This window comes from Lissotriton vulgaris, chromosome 10, assembly GCF_964263255.1.
Source record: "Lissotriton vulgaris chromosome 10, aLisVul1.2, whole genome shotgun sequence".
Lineage (NCBI taxonomy): Eukaryota > Metazoa > Chordata > Amphibia > Caudata > Salamandridae > Lissotriton > Lissotriton vulgaris.
Genome location: NC_141698.1, coordinates 26,038,546 through 26,066,138, shown reverse-complemented (window position 1 = coordinate 26,066,138; position 27,593 = coordinate 26,038,546). Strand labels below are relative to the sequence as shown.

Below are 27,593 nucleotides of genomic sequence, written 5' to 3'. Positions count from 1 at the left end.
AGCCACTTCCAAGACTGCAGCAACTGGATCCAAAACTGCCTATGTCCAAGACTGCAGCCAACCTCTTCCTAGACTCCCAGCCTCCCGCTTCAGATCACAGAGCCAATGCTTCCCATACTACTGACAACCACTCCCAAGACTGCAGTCAACAGCTTCCAGGAGTACAGATAACGCAGCCAACTGCATCAGATAACAAAGCCAACTGCTTCACATAACACAGCCAACCACTACCCAGATGGTAGCCAACTACTTCCGATAACACAGCTAACTGCCTTAGATAACACAGGAAACCGATTCTGTCAAGACGGGCAACCACTTCCAAGGCTGCAGCCAATCACTTCTGATAACACAGCCAATGTTTTCAGATAACACAGCCATCGGCTTCCGATAACACATCCAGGCACTTCCAATAACACAGCCACACTCTTGCAAGACAGCAGCCAACCATGTCCATTACCACGGCCAACCATTTTCAAAATCTCTGCCAACCGATTCCAAGATAACAAACATTCTCTTCTAAAACCACTGTCAACCCCTCCCCAGACCACAACCAGCTGCTTCCAAGACGTCAACCAACCACTTCCAAGACTCCATCAAGAGTGTCCAAGCCTGCTGCCATCTACATCCAAGACTTCTGCTGACTGCTTCTAAGACTGCAGACAGTAACATGCAGTTTCAGAATTGTCAGCTTTGAAGACTCACATCAGTGACACACCTCACACCAGTCCCTCACCTCAACCTCACACCAGTCACGCATCTCAACCGCAGATCAGTACCGTCCCTCAGCCTCAGGCCACTAACTAACCTCCTTCTCAGACCAGTAATGCACCTCAACCTCAGGCCAGTAACTCACCTCCTACCAGTAACTCACCTCCTTCTCAGACCGGTAATGCACCTCAACCTCAGGCCAGTAACTCGCCTCCTACCAGTAACTCACCTCCTTCTCAGACCGGTAACTCGCCTCCTTCTCAAACCAGTAACTCGCCTCCTTCTCAGACCAGTAACTCATCTCCTTCTCAGACCAGTAACTCACCTCCTCCTGTGACCAGTAATGCACCTCAACCTCAGACTAGTCATGCACCTCAACCTCAGGCCAGTAACACACCTCAGACCAGTAACACACCTCCTTCTCAGACCAGTAACTTACCTTCACCTCAGACCAGTAACGCACCTCAACCTCAGACCAGTAACGCACCTCCACCTCAGACCAGTAACCCACTTCAGACCAGTAACGCACCTCAACCTCAGACCAGTAACGCACCTCAACCATAGACCAATAACTCGCCTCAAACTCCGACAAGTTACGCACCTCCATCTCAGACCAGTAACGCACCTCCATCTCAGACCAGTAACGCACCTCAACCTCAGACCAGTAACGCACCTCCACCTCAGACCAGTAACACACCTCAGACCAGTAAAGCACCTCAACCTCAGACCAGTAACCCACCTCAACTATAGACCAATAACTCACCTCAACCTCAGACAAGTCACGCACCTCAACCTCAGACCAGTAACGCACCTCAACCTCAAACCAGTAACCCACTTCAGACCAGTAACGCACCTCAACCTCAGACCAGTAACGCACCTCAGACCAGTAAAGCACCTCAACCTCAGACCAGTAACCCACCTCAACTATAGACCAATAACTCACCTCAACCTCAGACAAGTCACGCACCTCAACCTCAGACCAGTAACGCACCTCAACCTCAAACCAGTAACCCACTTCAGACCAGTAACGCACCTCAACCTCAGACCAGTAACGCACCTCAACCATAGACCAATAACTCGCCTCAACCTCTGACAAGTCACGCACCTCCACCTCAGACCAGTAACGCACCTCAGACCAGTAAAGCACCTCAACCTCAGACCAGTAACCCACCTCAACTATAGACCAATAACTCGCCTCAACCTCAGACAAGTCACGTAGCTCAACCTCAGACCAGTAACGCACCTCAACCTCAAACCAGTAACGCACCTCAAACTCCGACAAGTCACGCACCTCAACCTCACACCAGTAATGCACAAGGCGATGTCTATAGCAGACCATGACAGCGGGGGGACTTGAACTTCGACAAGACTCTTGGCCCTGCCAGGTCTCACCCTCAGCTCAACATTATGGACCCGTCACCGGAGACAGTCAGTGTCTCTGCCTGGTTGAACCGAAGTACCGGGTCTGAGCCGCGGGCATCCTACAGATGGGTGTCCGTGATACCAAACTGGCACCTTGTGCAGGAACTGGTGGCATCTCCATAGGTCATGTCTGATTATTGGTAGGGTATGCTATGGGTAAGGGTCTGGTTAGGTACTGGTTTGGTGTTTGTCTGTTATTAGGTAGGGGCTTGCAGGTTTTTGGCCATGGTCTTGTAGGTTTTTGGTTGGGGTCTTGGCAGCTGATATGTTGTTCACTCCTTTTTAACCCGTCTCGTACTGGTTAAGATTTTGTAAGGCCTGGACTACTGTAATGGATCAAGTTTAAAATGTGCTGCGTCATACATAAAGCACTCCAGAACCTGGGCCCTTCCTATCTTGCGGAGAAATGTATACCCTATACGCCCTTGCGATCTCTCCGCTCCAGCGGTAAACATCTTCTGGAAGTACCCAGTATAAGAAGGGCAAGATTCGGAGGGAGGCTCTCTCCTATCTTGGCCCTCGTCTCTGGAACGAGCCCCCCTCTCTCTTAGACAGTGCTCAGAACACACAAGATTCAGGAAGCTGCTCAAATCCTTCTGGTTCGGTCCATGCTAAGCCCGCCAGGATCCGCTGCCTGTTCTCAGTCTGCTTAAGCGCAGAGATACCCCTCCGGGGGTCGATTCTAGCGCTATATAAACAAACAAATAAATACATAAATTGCTAGTTCATGGTTAGAATCTTGGTAGTTACTGGTTAGGATTGTGCTTGGTCATAGGTAGTGTCTGTTATGGGTATGGGTCTGGTTAGTTACTGGTTTAAGTCTTGTCTGTGGCTGCTTACGATGCTGTAAGTTGTTGTTGACAGTTTTGTTAGTTATGGGTTTAGAATCTTGTTGGTTATAGGTTAGGGCTGGCTATGGTTATGGGTCTGGTTAGTGGCTGGTTTGGATCCTGTTCAGTATTAGCTAGGGTCTTGTTAGTTGTGGCCGTGGTCTTGCAGGTTGCTGCTTAGGCTCCTGTTGGTTAATGTTTGTGGTTGTGTTAGTTATTGGTTAGGGTTTGTAGTTTTCTGGCTTGGGTTGTTGGTTACAAAGGCTGAACCATGCCCCCACCCCCAACAAGTGCAGTAAGTGTGCTGGGTGCTGATGTGGTCTCGCCTGGGCTGACGTCATTGAAGGGGTGAAACTAGGCCAGAGGGGGCAGCCCGGTGTGCCCCCTCCCTTCCTGTGGGAATTTTTCCCAGGATACCCTGCACAATCAGCTATTTCCATTGGCGCAGTGCCCGGAGTCGGCAGACCCCACATTGGGTTTTTGGAGGGGGATGCAGGCATTTCTTGGACATCTTCAGAGTTACAGCCGTGATTTCTAAACCTGGGGGGGCGGAGTTGTCGCCCTTGAAGTGGTGATTTCGTGACTGTGGGGACCCTCCGGGGCCTCGGGTCTGCCTCACTTGTGCCAAGCTCCGGCCCGTGGCCTCGGCGGAAGAGTGCGCCCCGCCTCCAGCCGGAGCCCGGACACTTACCGGCAGGGGGCGGGGTGCTTTATGTTGTGAACCCCCTCCCCTGCCCCCATCCCCTCGGTCTCCTTGTCGGCTTTGAAACATCTCAGTGTAGAGATAGCGGCGTGGGGCGCGCTGATTGAGGTGCATTGACGGAGGAGGGGGTGGGGGCACCCCAGGGCCTGTGTGTGGTTCTAGGTGCTGCCAATCACTCCTACTGCAGATGAGACGTGAGGTGCATTGGCAGAGCTGTGTGTGGCCTCTCAGTGTTGGAACGCCAGGGGTGCTGTGGCTTGAGGTGCATTGGCAGAGCTGTGTGTGGCCTCTCAGTGTTGGAACGCCAGGGGTGCTGCGGCTTGAGGTGCATTGGCAGAGCCGTGTGTGTGCCTCAGTGTTGGAACGGCAGGGGTGCTGCGGCTTGAGGTGCATTGGCAGAGCTGTGTGTGGCCTCAGTGTTGGAACGGCAGGGGTGCTGCGGCTTGAGGTGCATTGGCAGAGCTGTGTGTGGCCTCAGTGTTGGAACGGCAGGGGTGCTGCGGCTTGAGGTGCATTGGCAGAGCTGTGTGTGGCCTCAGTGTTGGAACGGCAGGGGTGCTACGGCTTGAGGTGCATTGGCAGAGCTGTGTGTGGGCATCAGTGTTGGAACGGCAGGGGTGCTGCGGCTTGAGGTGCATTGGCAGAGCTGTGTGTGGCCTCTCAGTGTTGGAACGCCAGGGGTGCTGTGGCTTGAGGTGCATTGGCAGAGCTGTGTGTGGCCTCTCAGTGTTGGAACGGCAGGGGTGCTACGGTTGAGGTGCATTGGCAGAGCTGTGTGTGGCCTCAGTGTTGGAACGGCAGGGGTGCTGCGGCTTGAGGTGCATTGGCAGAGCTGTGTGTGGCCTCTCAGTGTTGGAACGGCAGGGGTGCTGCGGCTTGAGGTGCATTGGCAGAGCTGTGTGTGGCCTCTCAGTGTTGGAACGGCAGGGGTGCTGCGGCTTGAGGTGCATTGGCAGAGCTGTGTGTGGCCTCTCAGTTTTCGAATGTCAGGGTGCTGCGGGTCAGGATTGGGGTGAAATGAGAGCCGCAGGTGCCCCCCCAGCCCCCGAGCAGCATCAGTCGCCCTGGCCTGAGGTGCTTTGCTAGAGCTGTGGGCAGCCTGCCCTTGTTTTTGCCAAACCGGAGTTCAGCTGAGAGTCAGTGCCAGGTTTTCCCCACTGACAAGGAAATATTTGTCCTGAAAACACAATAGACTGGCCATTCCGGCCCCCCCTCGCCCCCCCTCCCCCCAAGCCTGCCATTGAACTCAGCTTGTCTCGGGAGGGGCTGGGTGCTTCACCCTCCCCATCGGTACCCCACCCGAACCCCCATCGCTTGCATTCCCAGTGCTAGAGTCGAGCGCCCCCCCCCTTCATGTCCCCAAGCACAGATCCGGGCTTGTGTTTGGAATTCAAAAGTCTGACCTCATTTTCTCCGGAAGTGGGCCTTTCATGCGGGCGCTGCCTCTTTTTTCACCCTTTTTCATTGCCTGCCAGGCACCTGATGAAATAACTTAGGGGCACAAGAATCCAAGTAAGAAAGTGCGAGTCCTTAATTTCGATTTTTAAGGAATCGCTATTAAGGACTTGCAATTCCCTATACATGCAGGAATCGAGAAATAAATTGCGTTTCCTACACATTCCCTCTTAGCGAATCGCAATGCCTTCCCATTCCTTCTTATGGGACTAGAGACCCATAGGAATGAACGGGAAACCACTCGCAATTTGCGCATTACCAAAAAGGTAATCGCAAATTGCCCATGCAATTGCAAGGGTGCCAGAGGGCCAAAAGGCCACCCTGATACACCCCTAAAACTGCCATGTGTGCACATGTGGCGCACACACATGCCCTAGGGGCATGTGTGTGAGCCACGTGCCACTTGTGTCCGTCTGTAACGTAACTGGTGCTCGTGTAAAGCGCTCTGATACCTTTGGGTCCAGTTTACGCTATATAAAAAAACAAAAAAACAAAAATGCAATCTCTAGCATTTTTCTCAATTTCTAGCATTTTTCTAAGGAATTGCAGATTACCACCAACTTAAAGTTGGGGGTAATTTGCGATTCCTTAATGCTAAGTCGATATCTCAGATTGCTTCTTGCATTGCATTTAAGGAATCGCAAATTGAGATTCTCTAAATGCATTTGCAAAATAGGTACTCATAAATTTTGCGATTACCTATTTTGCGATTGGGTTTTGGCTTGATGCATCCCAAATGGCTAAATACCTGTCGCAAAGGGGACGATTCTGCGAATCGGCCCGTTTGCGACTGGTATTTTGCTTGATGCATGTCCTCCTTAGTCTGTTTAGCCCCTGCTGCGAAGCTGTGAGTAGCCTTAGGTTGCCAGTTAAAGCCAGGTCCAAAATAACAGCTCTGTGGGTTAATGTGCATGCAGCTCACACCTTCGTGCGTGAGACGCACCCCTTCATCGTCCATCCCGAGGTCCATAAAAATACGTAGACATATTTAACTTAAAAAATAATTACTCTCAAAGCTTTAGATTGTATTTACATTAAAAAAAACACACTAACAAGATACTGAGAAAAATATAATTGGCGAAAGAAGGGACTTTCTAACGGGTGCTGAAAAGGCCAGAGGGAACTTTAAATGGCACCAGCGTAATGCGCAAAACTTTGGTAACTACGCGTTATGCTCACTACTCGAAATTCTACTGTCGCGTGATTGCGCACCGTTTGTTGCCTGTAAACATTTACCATTAATTTTGTTACTTACGCACAGGAAGAACAGATCGGGAGTGGCTGTTCTTTGCGGTGCACTTGTTTAAATGTAGCCTCACGCCAGAAGTGGACACAAAGATGTATTTTGCGCTAAAGAATATTGCAAAATGACGAGTCGCATTTTACATAGTTACACCTAATTATGGGCCTGGTACTGAGTCTTCTATCATTTTATTACATTTTAATTTGTGCCAGCTTCTTTAAACATTGAAATAAGCAAACAGGATGTCTGGAGGAGTTATTTCGATTGGAGTTGTGATAAACCTTAGACCATTAATTCCAACGTTTTCAAGCTTTATTTCGCTTATTTTTTCTCACAATTTTTTTTGCACTATGTAAATGTTGTATATAGTTCTATTTCAAACATTTTTGAATTGTGCGATTTACTAATGTGGTATTTCCTTGAAAAGACATGTTCTATTGATTTATGAATGTTTTTGTTGAAATATCAAAAATAAGTGAAATAAAGCTGGAAAACTTTGGAATTAATGATCTAAGGTTTATCACAACTCTAATCAAAATACCCACCCCAGACATCCTGTTTGCTTATTTCAATATTGAGGTGGTCCAGTCTGGGGAGATACGGACCCACGCCTCGCTTGATCACACTAGCTTCTTTAAACAAGCATTGGCATAGCCAATAGGTCTCTCCTTTGGGACCTTATAAGTATTTTGTTATGCAGCACAATATCCTTGGTGCAACAACATCAACTGTTGCATGGCTAAACACTTATAAGGTCCCAAAGGCGAGACCTATTGGCTATACCAATGCTTGTTTTTACATGTAGACATGATGTGATGCAGACATAATGCAGGACCTGTCGCCTGAAAATACATGACAGTGCACGCCATGTTGCTGCTTGGAGTTACTAACAAAAGCCTTTATTAAGTGAACTTCAGAAGCAGGAGTTCTAGTTTCAGGCAGCACTGTCATTCCTTCTGCCCCGGGCTGTATGTTCTAACTGTTTCTCACTTGTGTTTGTTGCTAATACCAGCTGGTAGGTGGGCAAACAGTACATAATATCTGCTGTTGATTACTTCCTCTTAAAGTGAAACGCCATAAATGATTCAGCGCGCGCCGCACTTCAGCCCAGCGCTTTGTTAGTGAGAAACTCCGAGTGCGGTGAGAAACATCTGGGTTTCAGAAGTTACGCTGGATACAGTTGTTCCATTGAGTATTTCCTCTCATATTTTAATTTTTGCGCCTGGCTGCACCTCAGCGCAGTTCATTAGACAAAGAAGACGTCACTCCGGATGGTTCTGACAAGCAAATGACGTACGTGGAATGTGTCCAACAGAGGCACAGGAGATATAAGACAAGCAAGGCCACACTGTACCTTACTTACAGATAATAATAGCGAAGTCCGCTCGTTCTTTTAACAGCGCCCAGGCGCCGAGGAATTATGCGTCGAAACACTCAGTTATCATGTTGTTGCTCGCCCCTTACAAAATGTTACTGTATCCAGAACGGAAAGTGGTGTACGATGTTTCGCGCGTGCAACAAGTGGAGCTCTCAGTCAGAGGCATGCTGCCTGGGAGGCTCAGTGCAGGCCTTTGACACTCACAGCACCCCAAGACCGCGCTTTAGGAGCCGCCGCTTCAGACCAACGCTGTCTCGCACAGGTGTCGGCACGAGGCGTGCTGACTGAGGTACTAGCACGAGCTGGAATTTAAAATGGAGGAGAGGTACTCAAAAATCAGAATCCAGCAAGCGGTCGTGCAGCCGTGAAAGTGGCACGGCCGCGAAAGTAAAAGAAAACAAGCACGCCAGTGGTGCGTGCATGCGCGAGGACGTGGCAATGAAACAGAATTTGGAGTGATAATGGAATAGGCATTTCCTAACTATAACAAGACAAGCCTGGCTTCGAAAGTGGTGTGCGTGCGAGCGTCCGCCGCGGCGAAAGTGAAATCAGCGCATTTGCACATATGCTTCCAATTAACACGAGGCACGGCGGGGGAGGGGTGGAGGAGCGTTGAGAGAGCAAGTGGGAGGAAAGCCAGATGGCGCCTGATCATGCACTGAAAGCTGGCGGCTGGCCGCGTAACCGCAAGTGCTAGGCCACCACAAGCGCGTGGTGGCACTTTTAAAAGCCCTCTTACTAAATGTCTCGCAGAGCAGTGCATGCGCTGGCTCAGGTGAGACCTAAAAAAAAAGCACAGATCAGATAACTACCCCCTACCCCAGAGTAATACCCCTTTCTGTCCTTCAATTTTAAAAAGCGAGGCGTTCATTTATCTTAAATTTTACCGTGATGTTCAAACTTCGGACTACACAGTTTCAGTTTTCGGATCATTGAGAAACAAATCTTACAGAAGAGTTAGTCTTTAAATCCCTTTTTCTCTGTTTCTGGTATTTTAGGTAATTGTGTGTTTTAAATATTTATAGTGGAGCGTACTGCAAGTTAGCTAAATGCAGTTTACTTGTATTTGCAAACCTTTGTGGTTTTCTGTGTGATTTTATACAGTCCAGTAAAGTTAATTGCTTTACTTATTTTGGGTGTTATTTTAATCCATTCACTCTCTTCATTTTGAGGCCGAGCCTGGTCAGCGCATGCTCTGCTCTGCAGCATGCTGTATTTGAGCATGGATTTGAAGCCCCACCCACTCTCCACCCATATTTGTCATTGGCTTGTGTCAATGTCTTTCATAAAGACTGGCTTCTGATTCATTAATGTAATGTATGTGTCTTGTAAAGCGCACTGCTGCCCTGAGGCGTCGTGGCGCTGTAGACCGCTGGGGAACCCGTCCTGGCTATCCCTGTGAGATGGTCCCTACTGGGTATCTCCAAGGTGAAACCAGGCATCCCCTGCGAATGTGGGGGGCCGTTGTAGAGATGAGGCAAGCTAATGCCCAGAGTTGCCGAGTGTGATCTCTGGTTGGAGTAGGCACCGAGGCGAGAATTATCGAGTCCGCCGACCCTGGTCCACGACCCTGCCGCGTCGGGAATTGAACCCTGGTCCTGGGCCGTTCTCTGCTTCCGGGTCTGCCGCCTCTAACCAGTGAGCCACACCACTACACCTAGCTTGTTAGTCCTTCCTTAATACCGCCTTATCTTCATTTGCAACCTCCCATAATAACTGGCCCTTTTACTTCTGTTGTTAGACGCTATGTCTTATTTAGTCTGTAAGCACTATGTTCTTTTCTCGTACATGCTTTCCTGCAACATTCACCGTACCATGCGCCTTTCATTTTCCAAGCATCCCGGGACAATGGCGGCCGCTTCTTTGAAATGCAATAGGTCTTGCATTTACTAGAGTTTGAGCTATTGGCATTTTGTTTATGTGTTAATTATCAAAGCAGATAAATAAAAGGCATTGTCATTTACAAAGCCAATAGCTTAAACTCTCGCAAATGCGAGACCTATTGCATTGCAAATGTTTGTTTGCTCTGTCATGGCAGCCCTAGTGTCGCCCATTCTTTAAAACGTATGTAGAGTGGAGTGTGGCTCCTCTCAGAGCAGTAATACTCTCACCTCATGCCATTGGCTATCTGATGTACTCTTTCACCACATGTGATTGGCTACCTGGTGTATTGTTTCACCTTTCAGGAAGTGCTTACATTGCAAAGCTTGTGGGACTATATTACATTTGACACATAGTCTGAACCATTATGCTAACTGATTCTACACCGAATGCAATTTTTCTTTCCTACTTTTTCCCAGCATTGACAAAACCAGTAGGGTCGGCTTTAATATGATAAACAGCATTCGCCCATTGTAGTACACGTATACAACATTAGTGAATGCCTGTGCTTGCATGTATAAGCATATAAAAAACCTGGTGTATTGGCTTTGCTAACTCTTGTTTCATGAAGTCATTTAATCATCCTATCTAATAAGCACCAAACATTTCTCATTTATAGGTCTGTGGTTAGCCAATACCTTTTGATTTTACTATTGCTATATTATACTTGTTATATATAGCCAGTGCTTAATTTGAGCCGTGGTTTCTGGTGCTCAGCACCGGCACTTAATCGTAAACACTGGTGCTTTTCATGAGCACCAGTTAAGGACACAATAATTTACTGGAATATTAAGTGATTTGCCCAGAATCGCAGGATGTCGAGCTTCCGAGGTTCGAACCTGGTTCCCCAGCTCTGGCCATTACGCCACATCCTCTCCCTATTGATGGTTAGTTCTGTTATAGGCGGCACTAACAGGAGAAATGGGCTGGTGTAAGCTGCCTCCTGATGGGAGCCCCAGCACTTATCTTTTTACAAATTTGTGTTGACAAATTAACCGCAGTGTTTCCTAAATTGTGTGTCTCGACCCAAAGCCCAAGCAACAAATAAATATGCCTGTGAATTCTGTGTTGTCTTGTCACATTTGTTGTGCTCGAAAGACGGAGGTCAAATGCCAGGCTACGTCTACTAACACATTTCTGCTTGTGCTTCTCTAACATGGGGATTGGTGTTTACAATCTCCTCATTTTGCAGTCAGAGAAAAAATGTAAAGTGAATTAGGTGACAATTTTGCTGGGGTTAAGGGAGTGTGAAAGGAACGGTTATTTTTTGTTATACACCTCAAAATGTAAATACCTGTAAATGAACGGTACACATTCAGCAGTTCGGAAAGCAAAAATGAAGCACTTTATTTGTAATTCTGAAGCGTGATGGAAACAAAGATTTTATTAGGATCAGAACAAATGGTGACACCTTACTTGGTGATGCAGAAATGATAAATAATCAATGAATCCCGATTTTCATACATTATCATTTATGTGAAATATAGTTTGATTAGTAAAACGACAGGCAGCTAACCCCAGACCAATTGGTTTTGCCAGTGCTTGTTATTTTCATCTGTATGTTTCCTTTTAACAGTTCTAGCCAAGTTATGCATTTATTTACTTATCTGAAATACATGTTCCACTGACTTAACACTTACTAGGTCCAAAGCAACGAGTCCTGGAAAGGTCACAAGGAACGTGTGCGCTGCCAGAACAGAGACTACTTTGAAGCTTTCTGGAAGGAAAGCAGGGGGTGTTTCTTCCAGAAGTAAAGTGCTGGGATGTTCAAAAGGTTGTGTTTAAAAACCGAACACCTCTGGTCACGTCCTGATTGAGTAGTGGGTTCTTGCCACTGATGGACTATACGTTCACTGGTCCCCAAAATGGCTGTCGTAAGGAAATTGTAAAACTCCATAATATTCGCAGTTCTGGCTGTCATGTGTCATGCTCTTTTTACTGAATCATAATTAAGGCTCCCTGTTTTCTGTTTTTACGGATTTTTACAGATAAATACATACAGAAAACAATGGGTTTTCTGTCTGCCTTTATTTTTAAAAGTGGATAAATTCAGAAAAGTGTGCCGCTTTATTGACTCTCCGTGCTGTCTTTCAGGAATTACAGCCCAACAGCTGAGCAGATGGACAGCATGGGAAATTTAAAAACAGGTTGAAATTTCTATAAATAATGCCATGTGCCAATATACATGTGTGGTATAATGCTAGTATTTACCAGTGGATGTATTATTAAGTAATATTTGGCAGCCTAAATAGCTAAAACACGACATACATCAAAGTATGAGTGCATGTCTATCAGTTAAATAAATATGCAAATGTACAGTTTTACAACTTCATTTATACCCAAAAACACAAAATAAATATGGATAAATACAGATAAAATGGCCCAAAAATAAATATGGATGAATACAGTCGGAAATGTTAAAAAAATAAATACCATAAAACCGGGAGCCCTTATTATAATACGCTCAGGTGTTGGACGGTAAAGGCAAGTGCTCCTAAAGAGCGCCTGTCTGTGTTGTCCATTATGAAACTGTGCAGCGTTCTTCTACTAATGACTGTTCTTACTGTGAATGAAAATGTTATTCATTGATACATTGCACATATGTCAGGCTGTCGGGGGCTGGCACCACCCTCACCACCCGCCCCCACACACACTGCACATCTTAGAAAAGTGACTCTGTAGATGCATTTTTTAAGTCTGTGGTTGACCAAAACCTTTCGATTTTAGTAAAATTACATATATGATATACTTTAGGGGTTTTTATCCATAAGTCTGTTATTGTCTCATTCACAATTTTCTTCTATCCACTATAGCATACTGCATGGGACAGCATGTCAGCCATTGGCTGACGCCGCTGTGCATGACAGCATGCTGCTCTTTCACAGGGGCACATCCACAAATTAGTTCCTTCTAGTACCACGGACTACTCTATGTGCATTTTGAGACCACTATTTTTTTTTGCTTTTAGCCAAATTCTTATATTTTGAGGAGGACCCAGTAGCTTTCCCAACAATAACGTTTTACAAAACCATGAGAAAACTAAGCAGGCTTTGACAAAGCCAAAAGAGTACCAGTCAGTATCAGTCCTTTTGGCTTTGCCAGTGCTTTGATTCATTCCTTGAGGTGCTGTCTGCCATGATTTCTGAAGATTCACCTATGTATATATGGGAAGGCTAGGGCTGAAATTACTGTCTGGATGTCTTGCTGTAGGTGACAGTGGTCCTTTTATGATGCCATAGACTGTTCTCTCTGTTGTCCCTTGGAAGCTGATTATTATGCCACAGTGTCAAAAATAGACAATGTCCAAGGACAGGACAGTGGCTTTGGCAAATATGGAGCATGTGGAGGGTGGAATAAGAGACGCGGTCTTTCAAATGCAGTGACGTGAGTTAGAGTTGTCATTGCAGAAATATTTTGCAAGTAACCCCTCCGAGATAAGGGATTTAAAAAACCCTGCTGTTTTTCCTGGACGGTACAAAGGGTGCACCCCAGATTACCTATGATAGTTGGAGGTGAATTTTGTTTTCAGAGGCCATAGTGCTGTGGGAAACGTTGTGCAGTCCTTAAAGGAGTGATTTGTTGGGATGAAGGTACCAAGAATTTAAGGATGAAAGGGCTTGGCAGGTATGAAGTGCTGAAGAGGGCAGAGCTGTAGGACTAATGATGTGTAACGATATAGAATAGGTATTTTCTGAAGTGTTTATTGATACCCTGAGCGGGTTGGAGTGATTTGCCAATACTGTGTACCAATAGATTCATCCAGGTTGGAAATCTACAAAGTGTATAGTATTATGGTTGCCGTATTGGAGCAGTTGTATCTGATTTGTGCCACTAAAGAGATGGAGGTGTTGGAGGGGTTGACGCCGTTACTTGTTGCCTACTAGGTGGATGGGAGTATTTGCATACGCGTGGATCCCTGTGACCAAAATAATATATTTGGGTAGTCAGATGTCTTTTGGGGGTGCTGACCTCGTGGGTGGGCTTGTAGAGGGGTTCACCACGCTAGATTGCTCATTTGCGCACCTGCAAATTGACTTAAGCCTGAGATCTTATTAGCTAGCGACATTTGTCACCCCTTTAGTTAGACCTTGTTTGACATGAGAGGCTTTTAGCTAGTTTTTGGTTTAATTGTATTCAAAATAACAAACCCTCCGTCCCCAAATATTTATGCTCGCCTAAGAAAGCAGAAAGGGAAGGAGTTTTATTTGGTTGTGAATGAGTCATTTACATTATTGGGGAGAAGAAAGTATAATTAAGTGAAGACGAATCCCGATTAAATGGAAGAGAAGGACAAAAGTTGAGCGCCCCCCCCAAAAAAACGAATTCAGTTGGCACCCTATGATGTTGGCTTTGGGACTCCACATAACAAATTCCCATATGTGCCTAGGGGCCTTATGTTACATGGACCCTTCTGTCAGTCTTTCCCATTCCACCCACATTCCACCCACACAAATTTGCATATTGACAACACTGAGGTCTATGATGCGCCGTTTATCTTCCTGAGTGAACTTGCAACTTGTTTCTATGCAACTTTTGCTGTATGTACCTTTTATGTAACTCATGTAATCCAAAGTCCTTATGTTATGCAACTGGTTCTTATGTAAAGCGCTCTGAAACCTTCGGGTAATGTACGCGCTATAGTAAATCGCAAATAAATAAATAAATAAATAAATAAATAAATAAAAAAGTCCCAGAACGCATCCTGGCTGGCGTTGAAAAGAAAAACAGGCCTAGGCCTAACTGGAAGTGTAGACTCTGAGGGGGGCACTAGCCTGCTTAGGTGTTATTTCCACCTCAGTGCATTGATTAGTACTTTTTTCCTGTTTATCTCAGTTATTCTATTTTCATGTTAGACGGAAGCCGGCTCCAGGGCACTGCAGGAGCACACGTGGGCACAAGTTGGCTAAGTGTCGTCATTTTGTGCTGAGTCATTGTGGGGGTGGAGCTTCCCGGGCAGGGGGCGTGGCACAGCCGAGGGAATAGAGGCTCTGTGCCAGGGAGGGGCTGGCCAGGCCGGGAGGGGCACGGCCTAGACCCAGTCTGCCAGGGTGGCACGGAAACCCGGCGCTCCGCCCCCGCTGCCTGGAAAAGGCCGGCCTCGCGTGTCCCAGATACCGCGCGCGTTGTCTTTTTTATTCGTTCATTGTTCTGCTTTTCCCGGTTATTTTCCATTCGAGTCTTAAGGTCAGCGGGATGTGAGTCAGCGCTTGTGAATGCACCCCCCCCCCTCTGCTGATGACAGCATTATCTGTGCCCCCCCCCTTTTCAAGGAGTTTAAACTCCGTTCCACTCTTTCTGAAGTCTGACACCTGCTTTGCACTGTGAGCCTCTTTGTTTCCACAGCCCGTGCGTGTCTTCTTTACTTCACCCCCTGTGTGCTGCACCCTGCCTCTCTTTATTCCGTGACCCCTACTTGCAGTTTCCACTCTGGCTGTACTTCCTCCCCCCCGCCCCCTGGCACTGTTGCGAAATCCCATCTACAAGGCCCTGTTTGTGGAACACGCTGTCTCCGTGCGCAGCCGGCGGGCAGGGCTTCTCAGGCAAAGGTTGTTGATGTCTGAGCTGTGGAGAGGGCCACCCCCCGGATGACGTCAGCCTGCGAGCATTACATATATCCAGCCCCAACGCAAAACTTACAAAATACATACAGTTAATCACACTGACCATTATTTTGTGTATACATCTCAGGACTACCAATCTACTATGTATTTTTGTTACATCATATTTATTATATTTCTTGTTTCTTTTCTCAGTTGTACGCTTTACCTGTTTGTTACATGTACAGCATTCACTATTTGGATCTATACTTGTTTAACATGTCTGCTTTTGTACAGCGCTCTGATACCAGTACGGGTCATTTTCACGCTATATAAAACTCCTCAAATAAATAAATAAATACCACAATAATTCTTCTATCAGAATGCATAAAATCACAATATTGCCCCTCTTCTTAGTTTTAAAACTTGCCAAATAAAAGACAGAACCAGGCAGTATATCAAAGAGCGATGCAGTTTTAAGAATTATACGGCTGGTCTGCGTTGAAGTCAACAGAGTGGAACTCTGGCGTGTGGGGAATGTTTTCAGGGCGATGGACCCGGTTGAAGTCTTAGGGAAGCGTGGGGCATGGTGCAGAGCTGCCAACTCACACAATGCCACCGTGCGCCACACAGTATAGGCTCCCTTCACACGGTCATCTCTTGAGGAGCTGATATCACACGGTGGCAGGGAAGACGAGCTGGAAACCACTGCACTGAGCAAAAGTACGGCATAGCCAAAGGCGTTATAAGGTGTGTAAAAACTAGGGGTGAGCAGAATATGCGTAGTCACGGTACGCAAAGCTCTGCAAACATTGTAAAAAATCTCTGCGAGCACGCAAAAGTTCAGTGAACACGCGGAATTGCTTGTTCCGCACCGTTCGCAATGCTTTTTTCCTGTTCGCGAACACTGTTTGCGTGCTCGGGGGGAAATATATCGCGAACACGCATTTTGAAAGCACAAACAAGCAAAAAATTCAGCAAAACTGCAGATCGTGGAATTTTGGCAATTCCGCATTCTCCGTGAAACGCAAAATTACCCAAATTTCGTAAATTGCGCGAGCGGAACAGAATTTACTGCCCAGTCCTAGTGTAAACACCACAGGACATTGGCGCAGCCTCATCAAGCTTTTGTTTTATTTGTCGGAAGGGGGCATTTGATGAGTGGAACGGGCAGAAGTCCCTCTTAGGTAGTTCTTGGCACGAGGCCCTGCCTTCTCCGAGGCCCGTCCCCTCATCATGTGTTTAATTATTCTAAGTTGGCCGGTGTGAAGGTAGGGGAGTAAAAATGAATACCGATTGGGGTACACACTACAAATGGTGGTAACAAGGAGTGATAAGGTGCAGGGGTGATGACGTGGCGCTTGCAAACGCACCGCTCAGCTTTTCTGAGCTCCAGGGCCCTGGCACGTGGCCCTCCTATACTACTAGTTCGACGTGTTGTGGCGTGGAGCAGAAAGATGGCGTCTCAGTGCAGCTCTTTGACGATGAAGCCAAAAACAGAGCTGTAGGCTCCACGTGGCTCTTTCTTTGGCTGGCACCCATGGGCACACATTGAGAAATGGCTAACAACTTCTCAAGAAATAGGCAGCAGTTTTGCCCAGACGAACAAAACTGATGTGATACTGCGCTACAAAGCTTGCCTCGGCTTGCCATAATAAGCAGTACTAACAACTGTGTAGACAGGATTATCTTAAGGTGCTATTGGGAGCTTTTCGCCCCAAGCCCCACACACATTTTGGGGCCCCATTCTCCTGTTACAACATGTTTTAAAAAAAATAATAAAACAGAGGCCTGACTTGTTCCTTGGTGCATTTAACGTGGTAACACCACTAGGTGGCGCCAGATACTTTGTTTTGTCTTAAATAGGGGCTGCTTTGTGGATGAGAAACCGACTAGAAACATGTAGGTGCCTGACAGGAGTCGTTCTTGTTTCCAAGGGTCGTGAATGCCCCTGTTTCTTTGAAGGTGCAGTCATTGCTACAGGAATTAACGTAAGCTTCATGTTACATTAGGAGAAGAAAGACTGTTGGAAGCAATTGAATACACCTGGTAAGGTGGCGGCCATCTTGGAATGTGGGCTACAGAGAGAGTTGAATAGAAAGCAACTTCCTATGCGGCTTTCTAGAGACTCCGGCAGGTTTTCCAAGACATTAAGAGGAACTCTTTAAGTGGATATTGATATGTGATATCTGTTGTCATTTGAGCTGGTTCTTTCCACAAGGACATATGATACCAGCTCAAGTCAATGGGACATCATAACATTAGTGTCAGATTACTCGCTGGTTTATACCAAATGTTGGAACTTTAGATTTTGTATTTGGTGTATTCTGCTTTGAACCAGATGGTGTTTATAAAACCTTTCTAATAATAAAAAAAAAAATATGTGAAAGGGGTGTTGCGCAGCGGCCAGGGTGCCTGACTCCGGACCTCACGGTTCGATCCCTGGCACCGGTGGCAGGTTAGCCCAGCACCATGTGACTGTGGGCAATAGCTTATTTAATTTGCCGACGGCCCCCAGTGCCGGGACACCTCTCCGATGGTAGCTGTGCGCGTTACAAATGCTGGTATTATTATTATTACCCAAGCTCGACAGAGTTTCTAACTTAACCCATTAACTGCGGTGGTAATTCCGCCGCGGTGCGTCGTTTTCGTGCGCGGGCGGGGCCACGTCAACCATTGGCCGACGGCAGCACTGGGAAGGTAGTGCTGCCTTCGGCCAATGGCCGACGGCAGCATGGAAAGGGTTAAATATATTTCAAGAAATCATGTAGTCTGGATCTGACTGCTGGTAATCTGAATTAATTTACCTGTACTGTCTAATCTAATTACTGATTCTTCATACTAAGGTATATATTCTGAAAGTCCTAAATAGGCTTAGAGTGACAGAAGACAAGATCTGAGATCTCAAGAGGATTCAAGCTGATCCCCCTGCATCGACTTTGCAAGTTAAGTAAACATCTGACATTCTGCTAACAATTGAAACAGTCATGAAAGAGCTGTGTTTGAAGAAAGGTCTCATACAGTCCCCTAAGACGAACACAAACCCCTTACAAACGGATAGTGGTAAAATGAGAAATTTACAGGGGAAAGCTTACTCGGAGGACCGGCCAAGCTGAGAATTGAATTGGCTAAAGACTCTTTTCATTCTCTGGAGAGCTTCAAAAAAACAGAAGTGTTGTTGCAAGTCAAACTGCTCAAAAAGTTACAGAGTTGAAGACTAGAAGCGGCCATATCCAAATCCCGAAAGAAAATAAAGATCCCCTTGAAGTTTCTAGTTATCATCATATTTCATTGATACCGACTGCAAGGTATATCCCAGGGTATTGCAAATAGGCCTCAGATATTTGTTTCCAAACTGAGACTTCCAACACAAATAGGATTCCTGAAAAATACACTAGCAAGTGACTCTCGAGACATGTTATATATACAGCGGTATCACAGGATTCTCCAGCAGCGTGGTTAATGCAAGACCACGAAAAAGCATTTGATAAGGTCTCATGACCATTTCCTGAAGCCACCATGGTCAATGCTAATTTAGAAGATTTGATTATGAAAATAGTAACAGCCTTATATCAGCAACCTAACGCAGCTGTTAAAGTGAGTGGGGTTTTATCTGAATGTGTCATCTTTGATCATCAATGACCTAGTTTGGCCGTCCCTTGTCCCCACTCCTGTTTCTTTTATCTTTAGAACCTTTGTGAAATGTCATTAAGATGTTAAGGGTTTTCTCACTCGGAAAGAATGTCATGACATTTCTGCTAATGTGGATGACATCATTCTGTTTGCATCTGAGGTTAAGGATTCAAATCTGGTGACAATAAATACAGTAGAGGCATATTCTGCGGTTTCTGGTTATAATCTAAACAAAACTTGGTAGGAATGTGTAGCTTTAATGCTTAAGACACAAGATGATGGACGGAATGTTGCACAATGGCAAAGCATTCACCCCCAGTCACAGAACAGGGTTAAATCAATTGTTATTTTGCTCACCAAGCCACCCCAGTTCAGACATGGCCATATGCAAATCAGTCTTGACCCTGTGCCTCGTGGGAACAGTCCAGACCGAACTGCCAAGCCATGTCTTCCCTGGACCGGAATCAAGCATCCTAGGACCGGTTTCTGGCATTACAGCCGTCTTCAGCCAGGATAGCTTGACTCCAGTGGCCTAGTGAGCGCGGGACCCACGTCTGGGCATACCCTTCCCACATAGGGTGAACAGCAAAACACACAAGATGATGGACGGAATGTTGCACGATGCCAAAACATTCACCCCCAGTCACAGGTCTGGGTTTAATCCATCGTTATTTTGGGGTGAATGTTTTGCCATTGTGCAACATTCCGTCCATCATCTTGTGTGTTTTGCTGAGTTGGATGCTACACAGATTAGTGTTATATAAATGGATATTAGAGTAATGACTCATACAAACAGATCTTGCTAGCCTTCTTACAGCGTTCGCATAACTTTTACAAAAAAAGAAAAAGTCAAACCATGTCTCTGACTCACACTCAAACACATGTGGAGGGACAGGGAGTCCCTGCCATTCGCATTAGGGTGTTGAGCTCCAGCTGGCCCGCAGCCAAGATGAGCATCGAAGAAAAGGAGTGCTGATGGTCCTGTAAGTGAGGCATTTGTTGTGAGCCCACCTGGGACTGAAAGTAAAAGGCCTCCTTCGGCCCCTGCAGGCTGGTGCTCTGAAAGCAGAGCACACAGAGAAGGCACGTATGGCACAGCCAGGAGGTCTCCCCTGGCACAAGCTGTGTTCCAGTTTGAGCCTGTGTGTTCTGCCCCGGTATGAGTCCAGAGCTGCCCCGGTGTGCCCCGGGCTGGGTTCTGCCCCCTGGCACCTATGGCGCAGGTGGTCTCGCCTGGCACAGGCTGTGTTCCAGTTTAAGCCTGTGTGTTCTGCCCCGGTATGTGCACAGACCTGCCACGGGATGCCCCTGTCAGGATAGAACCCCCTGGCACCTATGGCGCAGGTGGTCTCGCCTGGCACAGGCTGTATTCCAGTTTGAGCCTGTGTGTTCTGCCCAGGTATGAGTCCAGATCTGCCCCGGTGTTGTCCAGCGCTGCCCTGTGCCACACCACCTCGACGGCCCCTCCTGGCACAGGATGTTTGCCACAACCTGTGCAGCCTGTATGTGTGGACTTGTGCTCAGAGCTGGGGCCGCTGCTGCCCCCTGCTGGCCGCCGCTTCGGTTTCGGTCTCAGTTTCGCTCCCGGTGGATTCTCCGGACAGCGGCCGGGGCAGAGCAGCGGGCACCGAGGGAGCAGCGCCGCTGCCCACGGGGCACACCGGGGGTGCCGAGGAGCACGGCGGGGTCAGCGGCGGCCCTGGGACAGCGTCACGGTGACAAACATTGCAGAAGTGCCCTGCGCTTCCTTAAAATGGAGCGTGGGGCGGAGGCGGGGTGCGGGGAGAGGCCGCCACCCTGCCCCGGGGCCCGCGGGTAGGTGGGGGCTCCGTGCCAGGGGGCCACCCTGTGGTACCGGCTGCTCCAGGCTCTACAGGACTCTGCAACCCTAGAGGTAAGCACAGGACCCGGGGGTCTCATGTAAGTAGAAAGGCTGTCTCAAGCGCCAACCAGACCCGAGGGGCGTCGAGGCGCTGCATAGAGATTATACAAGAATAGCGTAGTGCTCACTGCACCCTGGGAGGTAAGCACAGGGCTCGAGGCGTTATGTACGGGGGTGTCGAGCGCTAACCAGACATGAGGGGCATCGAGGCGCTGCATAGAACTGTACAAGAGTAATGAGGTGAGCACAGAATGGCCGTAGATCTTATGCAAGGGGGTCTCCAGCACTAACCAGACCCGAGGGGCTTCGCGGCGCTACACAGAGATTGTACAATAATAATCTAGCGCCTATGGCCGGAGTGCACATTGGACTCAGAGATACAGGAAGAGGTAGAATTATTACGGCAGCCGCTGCCCCGCCCCTCTCCGTTTCTCTCCCTCGCACTTTTTGACCCGGGTTCTGTTTCCCCGCCTCACTTTCTCTTGCATCCCCTGCCCTGTCCCTCCCTCTTCTCTCCTTTGCCCTTTTCCTTTCCTGACTCATCACCTCGTCTTGCTTTCTTATTGAACTCCATTTTTTTCTCGTCTCTCACACACTCTCGCCAGCTTTCTGTCTGTAGGTATGAGTCTCGTACTCACAGGCCCCTCTCGGTCTCTCTCCAACACTGTCTCTCTCATCTCTTTCTGTATCCCCACTTGCCCCTTCCTTACTTTCTCCATGTCTGTCTGTCTGTCTGTTTCTCACATCCTTCCACACTGTGTCTTCTCTCCGGCCCGACTCGCATCGAGACCCCCTCTCTCCCGCCTGTCTCACATTGACCCCACCCCCCCCCCCCCTTGGGTATCTGCCATGCGCATCCCCCCCCCCCCCCCTTCCCTCTCTTCTGTCCCCCACGGTTTCGTTTCTCTCTCCCCTTTGCATATTTCTCTCTTCCTCCATCCATGGATCTGTGTTGCTCTCACCGTCGCCCCCCCCCCCCCTCTGTATATCTCTTTCTTAACTATCGGTGGCCACGTAGACGTTATGTATCAAACGCTGATCGAATAACGCGTGTTTTTAATGTATTCCCTTATAGTAAGAAGCACCCCGGAAGTAGTCGCCAGTGTCCGGGTTGTACGGGGAGGGGCTGTCTGCAGGGACTCCGGGCTCCTCGGTCTTACCACTGGTTCTCGTTCTGCAGAGGGTGGTAGGACAGGGGAAGGTGGGGCGATCAGTGGAGGGGTGGGGGTGACTGGTAAACATGCAGGGAGTGGTTATTTTCAAGACAGGCCAAAAGAGCCGGGAAACAGCCCCTCCCAGTTGAGTCGCAGTGTGCCTGGTTTAAGTGTCTCTACTCAGAGAGTAAGTGTGGGAGGCCAGACCCACCAGTGGGGCTCGTGAGTCGAAGTGTGCCTGGTTTAAGTGTCTCTAGTCAGAGAGTAAGTGTGGGTGGCCAGATCCTCCAGTGCGGCTCGTGAGTCGTGGTGTGCCTGGTTTAAGTGTCTACTCAGAGAGTAAGTGGGAGGCCTGAACCTCCAGTGGGGCTCGTGAGCCGTAGTGTGCCTGGTTTAAGTGTCTACTCAGAGAGTAAGTGGGAGGCCTGAACCTCCTGTGGGGCTTGTGAGTTGCAGTGTGCCTGGTTTAAGTGTCTACTCAGAGAGTAAGTGTCGAAGGCCAGAACCACCAGTGGAGCTCATGAGTCGTAGTGTGCCTGGTTTAAGTGTCTCTACTCAGAGAGTAAGTGTGGGAGGCCAGATCCTCGAGTGGGGCTTGTGAGTCGAAGTGTGCCTGGTTTAAGTGTCTCTAGTCAGAGAGTAAGTGTGGGTGGCCAGATCCTCCAGTGCGGCTCGTGAGTTGTGGTGTGCCTGGTTTAAGTGTCTACTCAGAGAGTAAGTGTCGAAGGCCAGAACCACCAGTGGAGCTCATGAGTCGTAGTGTGCCTGGTTTAAGTGTCTCTACTCAGAGAGTAAGTGTGGGAGGCCAGAACCACCAGTGGGGATCGTGAGTCGTAGTGTGCCTTGTTTAAGTGTCTACTCAGAGAGTAAGTGTCGAAGGCCAGAACCACCAGTGGAGCTCATGAGTCGTAGTGTGCCTGGTTTAAGTGTCTCTACTCGGAGAGTAAGTGTGGGAGGCCAGACCCACCAGTGGGGCTCGTGAGTCGAAGTGTGCCTGGTTTAAGTGTCTCTAGTCAGAGAGTAAGTGTGGGTGGCCAGATCCTCCAGTGCGGCTCGTGAGTCGTGGTGTGCCTGGTTTAAGTGTCTACTCAGAGAGTAAGTGGGAGGCCTGAACCTCCAGTGGGGCTCGTGAGCCGTAGTGTGCCTGGTTTAAGTGTCTACTCAGAGAGTAAGTGTCGAAGGCCAGAACCACCAGTGGAGCTCATGAGTCGTAGTGTGCCTGGTTTAAGTGTCTCTACTCAGAGAGTAAGTGTGGGAGGCCGGATCCTCGAGTGGGGCTTGTGAGTCGAAGTGTGCCTGGTTTAAGTGTCTCTAGTCAGAGAGTAAGTGTGGGTGGCCAGATCCTCCAGTGCGGCTCGTGAGTTGTGGTGTGCCTGGTTTAAGTGTCTACTCAGAGAGTAAGTGTCGAAGGCCAGAACCACCAGTGGAGCTCATGAGTCGTAGTGTGCCTGGTTTAAGTGTCTCTACTCAGAGAGTAAGTGTGGGAGGCCAGAACCACCAGTGGGGATCGTGAGTCGTAGTGTGCCTTGTTTAAGTGTCTACTCAGAGAGTAAGTGTCGAAGGCCAGAACCACCAGTGGAGCTCATGAGTCGTAGTGTGCCTGGTTTAAGTGTCTCTTCTCAGAGAGTAAGTGTGGGAGGCCAGAACCACCAGTGGGGATCGTGAGTCGTAGTGTGCCTTGTTTAAGTGTCTCTACTCAGAGATTAAGTGGGAGGCCAGAACCACCAGCGGGGCTCATGAGTCGCAGTGTTCCTGGTTTAAGTGTCTCTACTCAGAGAGTAAGTGTGGGAGGCCAGAACCACCAGTGGGGATCGTGAGTCGTAGTGTGCCTGGTTTAAGTGTCTCTACTCAGAGAGTAAGTGTGGGAGGCCAGAACCACCGGTGGGGCTCGTGAGTCGTAGTGTGCCTGGTTTAAGTGTCTCTACTCAGAGAGTAAGTGTGGGAGGCCAGAACCACCAATGGGGCTCTTGAGTCGTAGTGTGCCTGGTTTAAGTGTCTACTCAGAGAGTAAGTGGGAGGCCAGAACCACCAGTGGGGCTCGTGAGTCGTAGTGTGCCTGGTTTAAGTGTCTCTACTCAGAGAGTAAGTGTGGGAGGCCAGAACCACCAATGGGGTTCTTGAGTCGTAGTGTGCCTGGTTTAAGTGTCTACTCAGAGAGTAAGTGGGAGGCCAGAACCACCAGTGGGGCTCGTGAGTCGTAGTGTGCCTGGTTTAAGTGTCTCTACTCAGAGAGTAAGTGTGGAATGCCAGAACCACCAGTGGAGCTCATGAGTCGTAGTGTGCCTGGTTTAAGCGTCTACTTAGAGAGTAAGTGTGGGAAGCCAGAAACTCCAGTGGGGCTTGTGAGTCGTAGTGTGCCTGGTTTAAGTGTCTACTCAGAGAGTAAGTGGGAGGCCAGAACCACCAGTGGGGATCGTGAGTCGTAGTGTGCCTTGTTTAAGTGTCTCTACTCAGAGAGTAAGTGTGGGAGGCCAGAACCACCAATGGGGTTCTTGAGTCGTAGTGTGCCTGGTTTAAGTGTCTACTCAGAGAGTAAGTGGGAGGCCAGAACCACCAGTGGGGCTCGTGAGTCGTAGTGTGCCTGGTTTAAGTGTCTCTACTCAGAGAGTAAGTGTGGAATGCCAGAACCACCAGTGGAGCTCATGAGTCGTAGTGTGCCTGGTTTAAGCGTCTACTTAGAGAGTAAGTGTGGGGAGCCAGAAACTCCAGTGGGGCTTGTGAGTCGTAGTGTGCCTGGTTTAAGTGTCTACTCAGAGAGTAAGTGGGAGGCCAGAACCACCAGTGGGGATCGTGAGTCGTAGTGTGCCTTGTTTAAGTGTCTCTACTCAGAGAGTAAGTGGGAGGCCTGAACCTCCAGTGGGGCTTGTGAGCCGTAGTGTGCCTGGTTTAGGTGTCTACTCAGAGAGTAACAAGCGCAAGCCTAAATGAGCGCGCACTTAGGACCCGGCCCCCCGGTCCCCGCCCCTACCTCGCTAGAGTTCCTGGCGGCTGGTCAGCCCAATGGGGTGGCCGGCTGCGTAAGTCCTTCCGGAGTATCCGGTGACGCGTTTCCGGTGGGGCAGAGGGCGGGGACAGGGGACCTATTTAGGTCCCTGGGGCAGTGACCTCAGTCTCTTCGCCCTCTGTTACACCGGACCGGTTGCTGGTCGCGGAAGCGTCCTCCCCCACTTCCCGCCTTTTTCTAGTTTAACTCCCACCCACCCGTCCCTTTAGCTCAGTAGTTTAGAGGGGCGTATTGCGGTAGAAAGATCTTGGAACAGTAAAATTGACCGACAGAATGGACGGAAGTCCGCCTTGCGTACTCCCTAGGCCAGCACTGAGGGGGGGAGACGGTAAGCTCTCCGGTGGAAAATATGACCCCGGCTGGGGAGGCTAGGGCGACAGGTTACGAGCCTCCTGGGTCCCTGGGCAGCCTGATGGTCTGAGGGCGGGCCCCTGGTGAGAACGGACAAGGATCAGAGGTTTGGGGCTCAATCCTCATGGGCGCAGGTGCGTTGCCCCTTGCGTGGATGCTCGGCAGGGAAGATGCGAGCTGGATGGCCCCTTAGTGTTGGAAGATTAGAATCTTGCTGAAGAAGATAGGGAAAGTCAATAATAAAATTATGTTGATATAAATAATAAAATTATGTTGATATAACTGTGAATAATGAATTTGAAATGCATTGTCATGTTTATGAAATGTCAAATAATAAACATGGCCGTTTTTACACCCACGCAAATCTCTGTTGATGATTTAATGTGGGTATCAGGTTATCAGGAGGGAGCGGGGAGCATGCTGGGGGATCCGGGTCCTATAAGTGGGAGGCCAGAACCACCAGTGGGGATCGTGAGTCGTAGTGTGCCTGCTTTAAGTGTCTCTACTCAGAGAGTAAGTGTGGGAAGCCGGAACCACCAGTGGGGCTCGTGAGTCGTAGTGTGCCTTGTTTAAGTGTCTCTACTCAGAGAGTAAGTGGGAGGCCAGAACCTCCTGTGGGGCACGTGAGCCGTAGTGTGCCTGGTTTAAGTGTCTATACTCAGAGAGTAAGTGGGTGGCCAGAACCACCAGTGAGGCTCGTGAGTTGCAGTGTGCCTGGTTTAAGTGTCTACTCAGAGAGTAAGTGTGGGAAGCCAGAACCTCCTGTGGGGCTTGTGAGTCGCAGTGTGCCTTGTTAAAGTGTCTCTACTCAGAGAGTAAGTGTGGGAGGCCAGAACCACCAGTGGGGCTCGTGAGTCTTAGTGTGCCTTGTTTAAGTGTCTCTACTCAGAGAGTAAGTGGGAGGCCTGAACCTCCAGTGGGGCTCGTGAGCCGTAGTGTGCCTGGTTTAAGTGTCTACTCAGAGAGTAAGTGGGAGGCCTGAACCTCCAGTGGGGCTCGTGAGCCGTAGTGTGCCTTGTTAAAGTGTCTCTACTCAGAGAGTAAGTGTGGGAGGCCAGAACCACCAGTGGGGCTCGTGAGTCGTAGTGTGCCTTGTTAAGTGTCTCTACTCAGAGAGTAAGTGGGAGGCCGGAACCACCAGTGGGGCTCGTGAGTCTTAGTGTGCCTTGTTTAAGTGTCTCTACTCAGAGAGTAAGTGGGAGGCCTGAACCTCCAGTGGGGCTCGTGAGCCGTAGTGTGCCTGGTTTAAGTGTCTACTCAGAGAGTAAGTGGGAGGCCAGAACCACCAGTGGGGATCGTGAGTCGTAGTGTGCCTGTTTTAAGTGTCTCTACTCAGAGAGTAAGTGTGGGAGGCCGGAACCACCAGTGGGGCTCGTGAGTCGTAGTGTGCCTTGTTTAAGTGTCTCTACTCAGAGAGTAAGTGGGAGGCCAGAACCTCCAGTGGGGCACGTGAGCCGTAGTGAGCCTGGTTTAAGTGTCTATACTCAGAGAGTAAGTGGGAGGCCAGAACCTCCAGTGGGGCACGTGAGCCGTAGTGAGCCTGGTTTAAGTGTCTATACTCAGAGAGTAAGTGGGGGGCCAGAACCACCAGTGGGGCTCGTGAGTTGCAGTGTGCCTGGTTTAAGTGTCTACTTAGAGAGTAAGTGTGGGAGGCCAGAACCTCCTGTGGGGCTTGTGAGTCGCAGTGTGCCTGGTTTAAGTGTCTACTCAGAGAGTAAGTGGGAGGCCAGAACCTCCAGTGGGGCTTATGAGTCTTAGTGTGTCTGGTTTAAGTGTCTCTACTCAGAGAGTAAGTGTGGGAAGCCAGAACCTCCAGTGGGGCTTGTGAGTCTTAGTGTGTCTGGTTTAAGTGTCTCTACTCAGAGAGTAAGTGTGGGAGTCCAGAACCACCAGTGGGGCTCGTGAGTCGTGGTGTGCCTGGCTTAAGTGTCTATACTCAGAGAGTAAGTGGGAGGCCAGAACCACCAGTGGGGCTTGTGAGTCTTAGTGTGTCTGGTTTAAGTGTCTACTCAGAGAGTAAGTGTGGGAAGCCAGAACCTCCAGTGGGGCTCGTGAGTCGCAGTGTGCCTTGTTTAAGTGTCTCTTCTCAGAGAGTAAGTGTGGGAGACCAGACCCACCAGTGGGGCTCGTGAGTCGCAGTGTGCCTGGTTTAAGTGTCTCTACTCAGAGAGTAAGTGTGGAAGGCCAGAACCACCAGTGGAGCTAGTGTGCCTGGTTTAAGTGTCTACTCTGAGAGTAAGTGTGGGAAGCCATTAACTCCAGTGGGGCTTGTGAGTCATGGTGTGTCTGGTTTAAGTGTCTACTCAGAGAGTAAGTTGGAGGCCAGATCCTCCAGTGGGGCTCGTGAGTCGTGGTGTGCCTTGTTTAAGTGTCTACTCAGAGAGTAAGTGTGGGAGGCCATAAACTCCAGTG

General features: G+C 48.8%; 1 protein-coding gene across 2 annotated transcripts in view; it reads left to right on the top strand.

Moving 5' to 3' along the window:
• The window catches only part of TFE3 (transcription factor binding to IGHM enhancer 3), a 137,280-nt gene that overhangs the window by 35,339 nt on the left and 74,348 nt on the right, over positions 1-27,593 (top strand). Inside the window, exon 1 of one of the 2 annotated variants that reach the window (XM_086940306.1) lies at positions 20,367-20,684. The exons of the other annotated variant lie outside the window; for it this stretch is intronic. The gene's annotated coding sequence lies outside the window, so the exon portion shown is untranslated. Of the gene's footprint in view, positions 1-20,366; positions 20,685-27,593 lie in introns of those variants that run through there. 2 annotated transcript variants of the gene reach the window in all.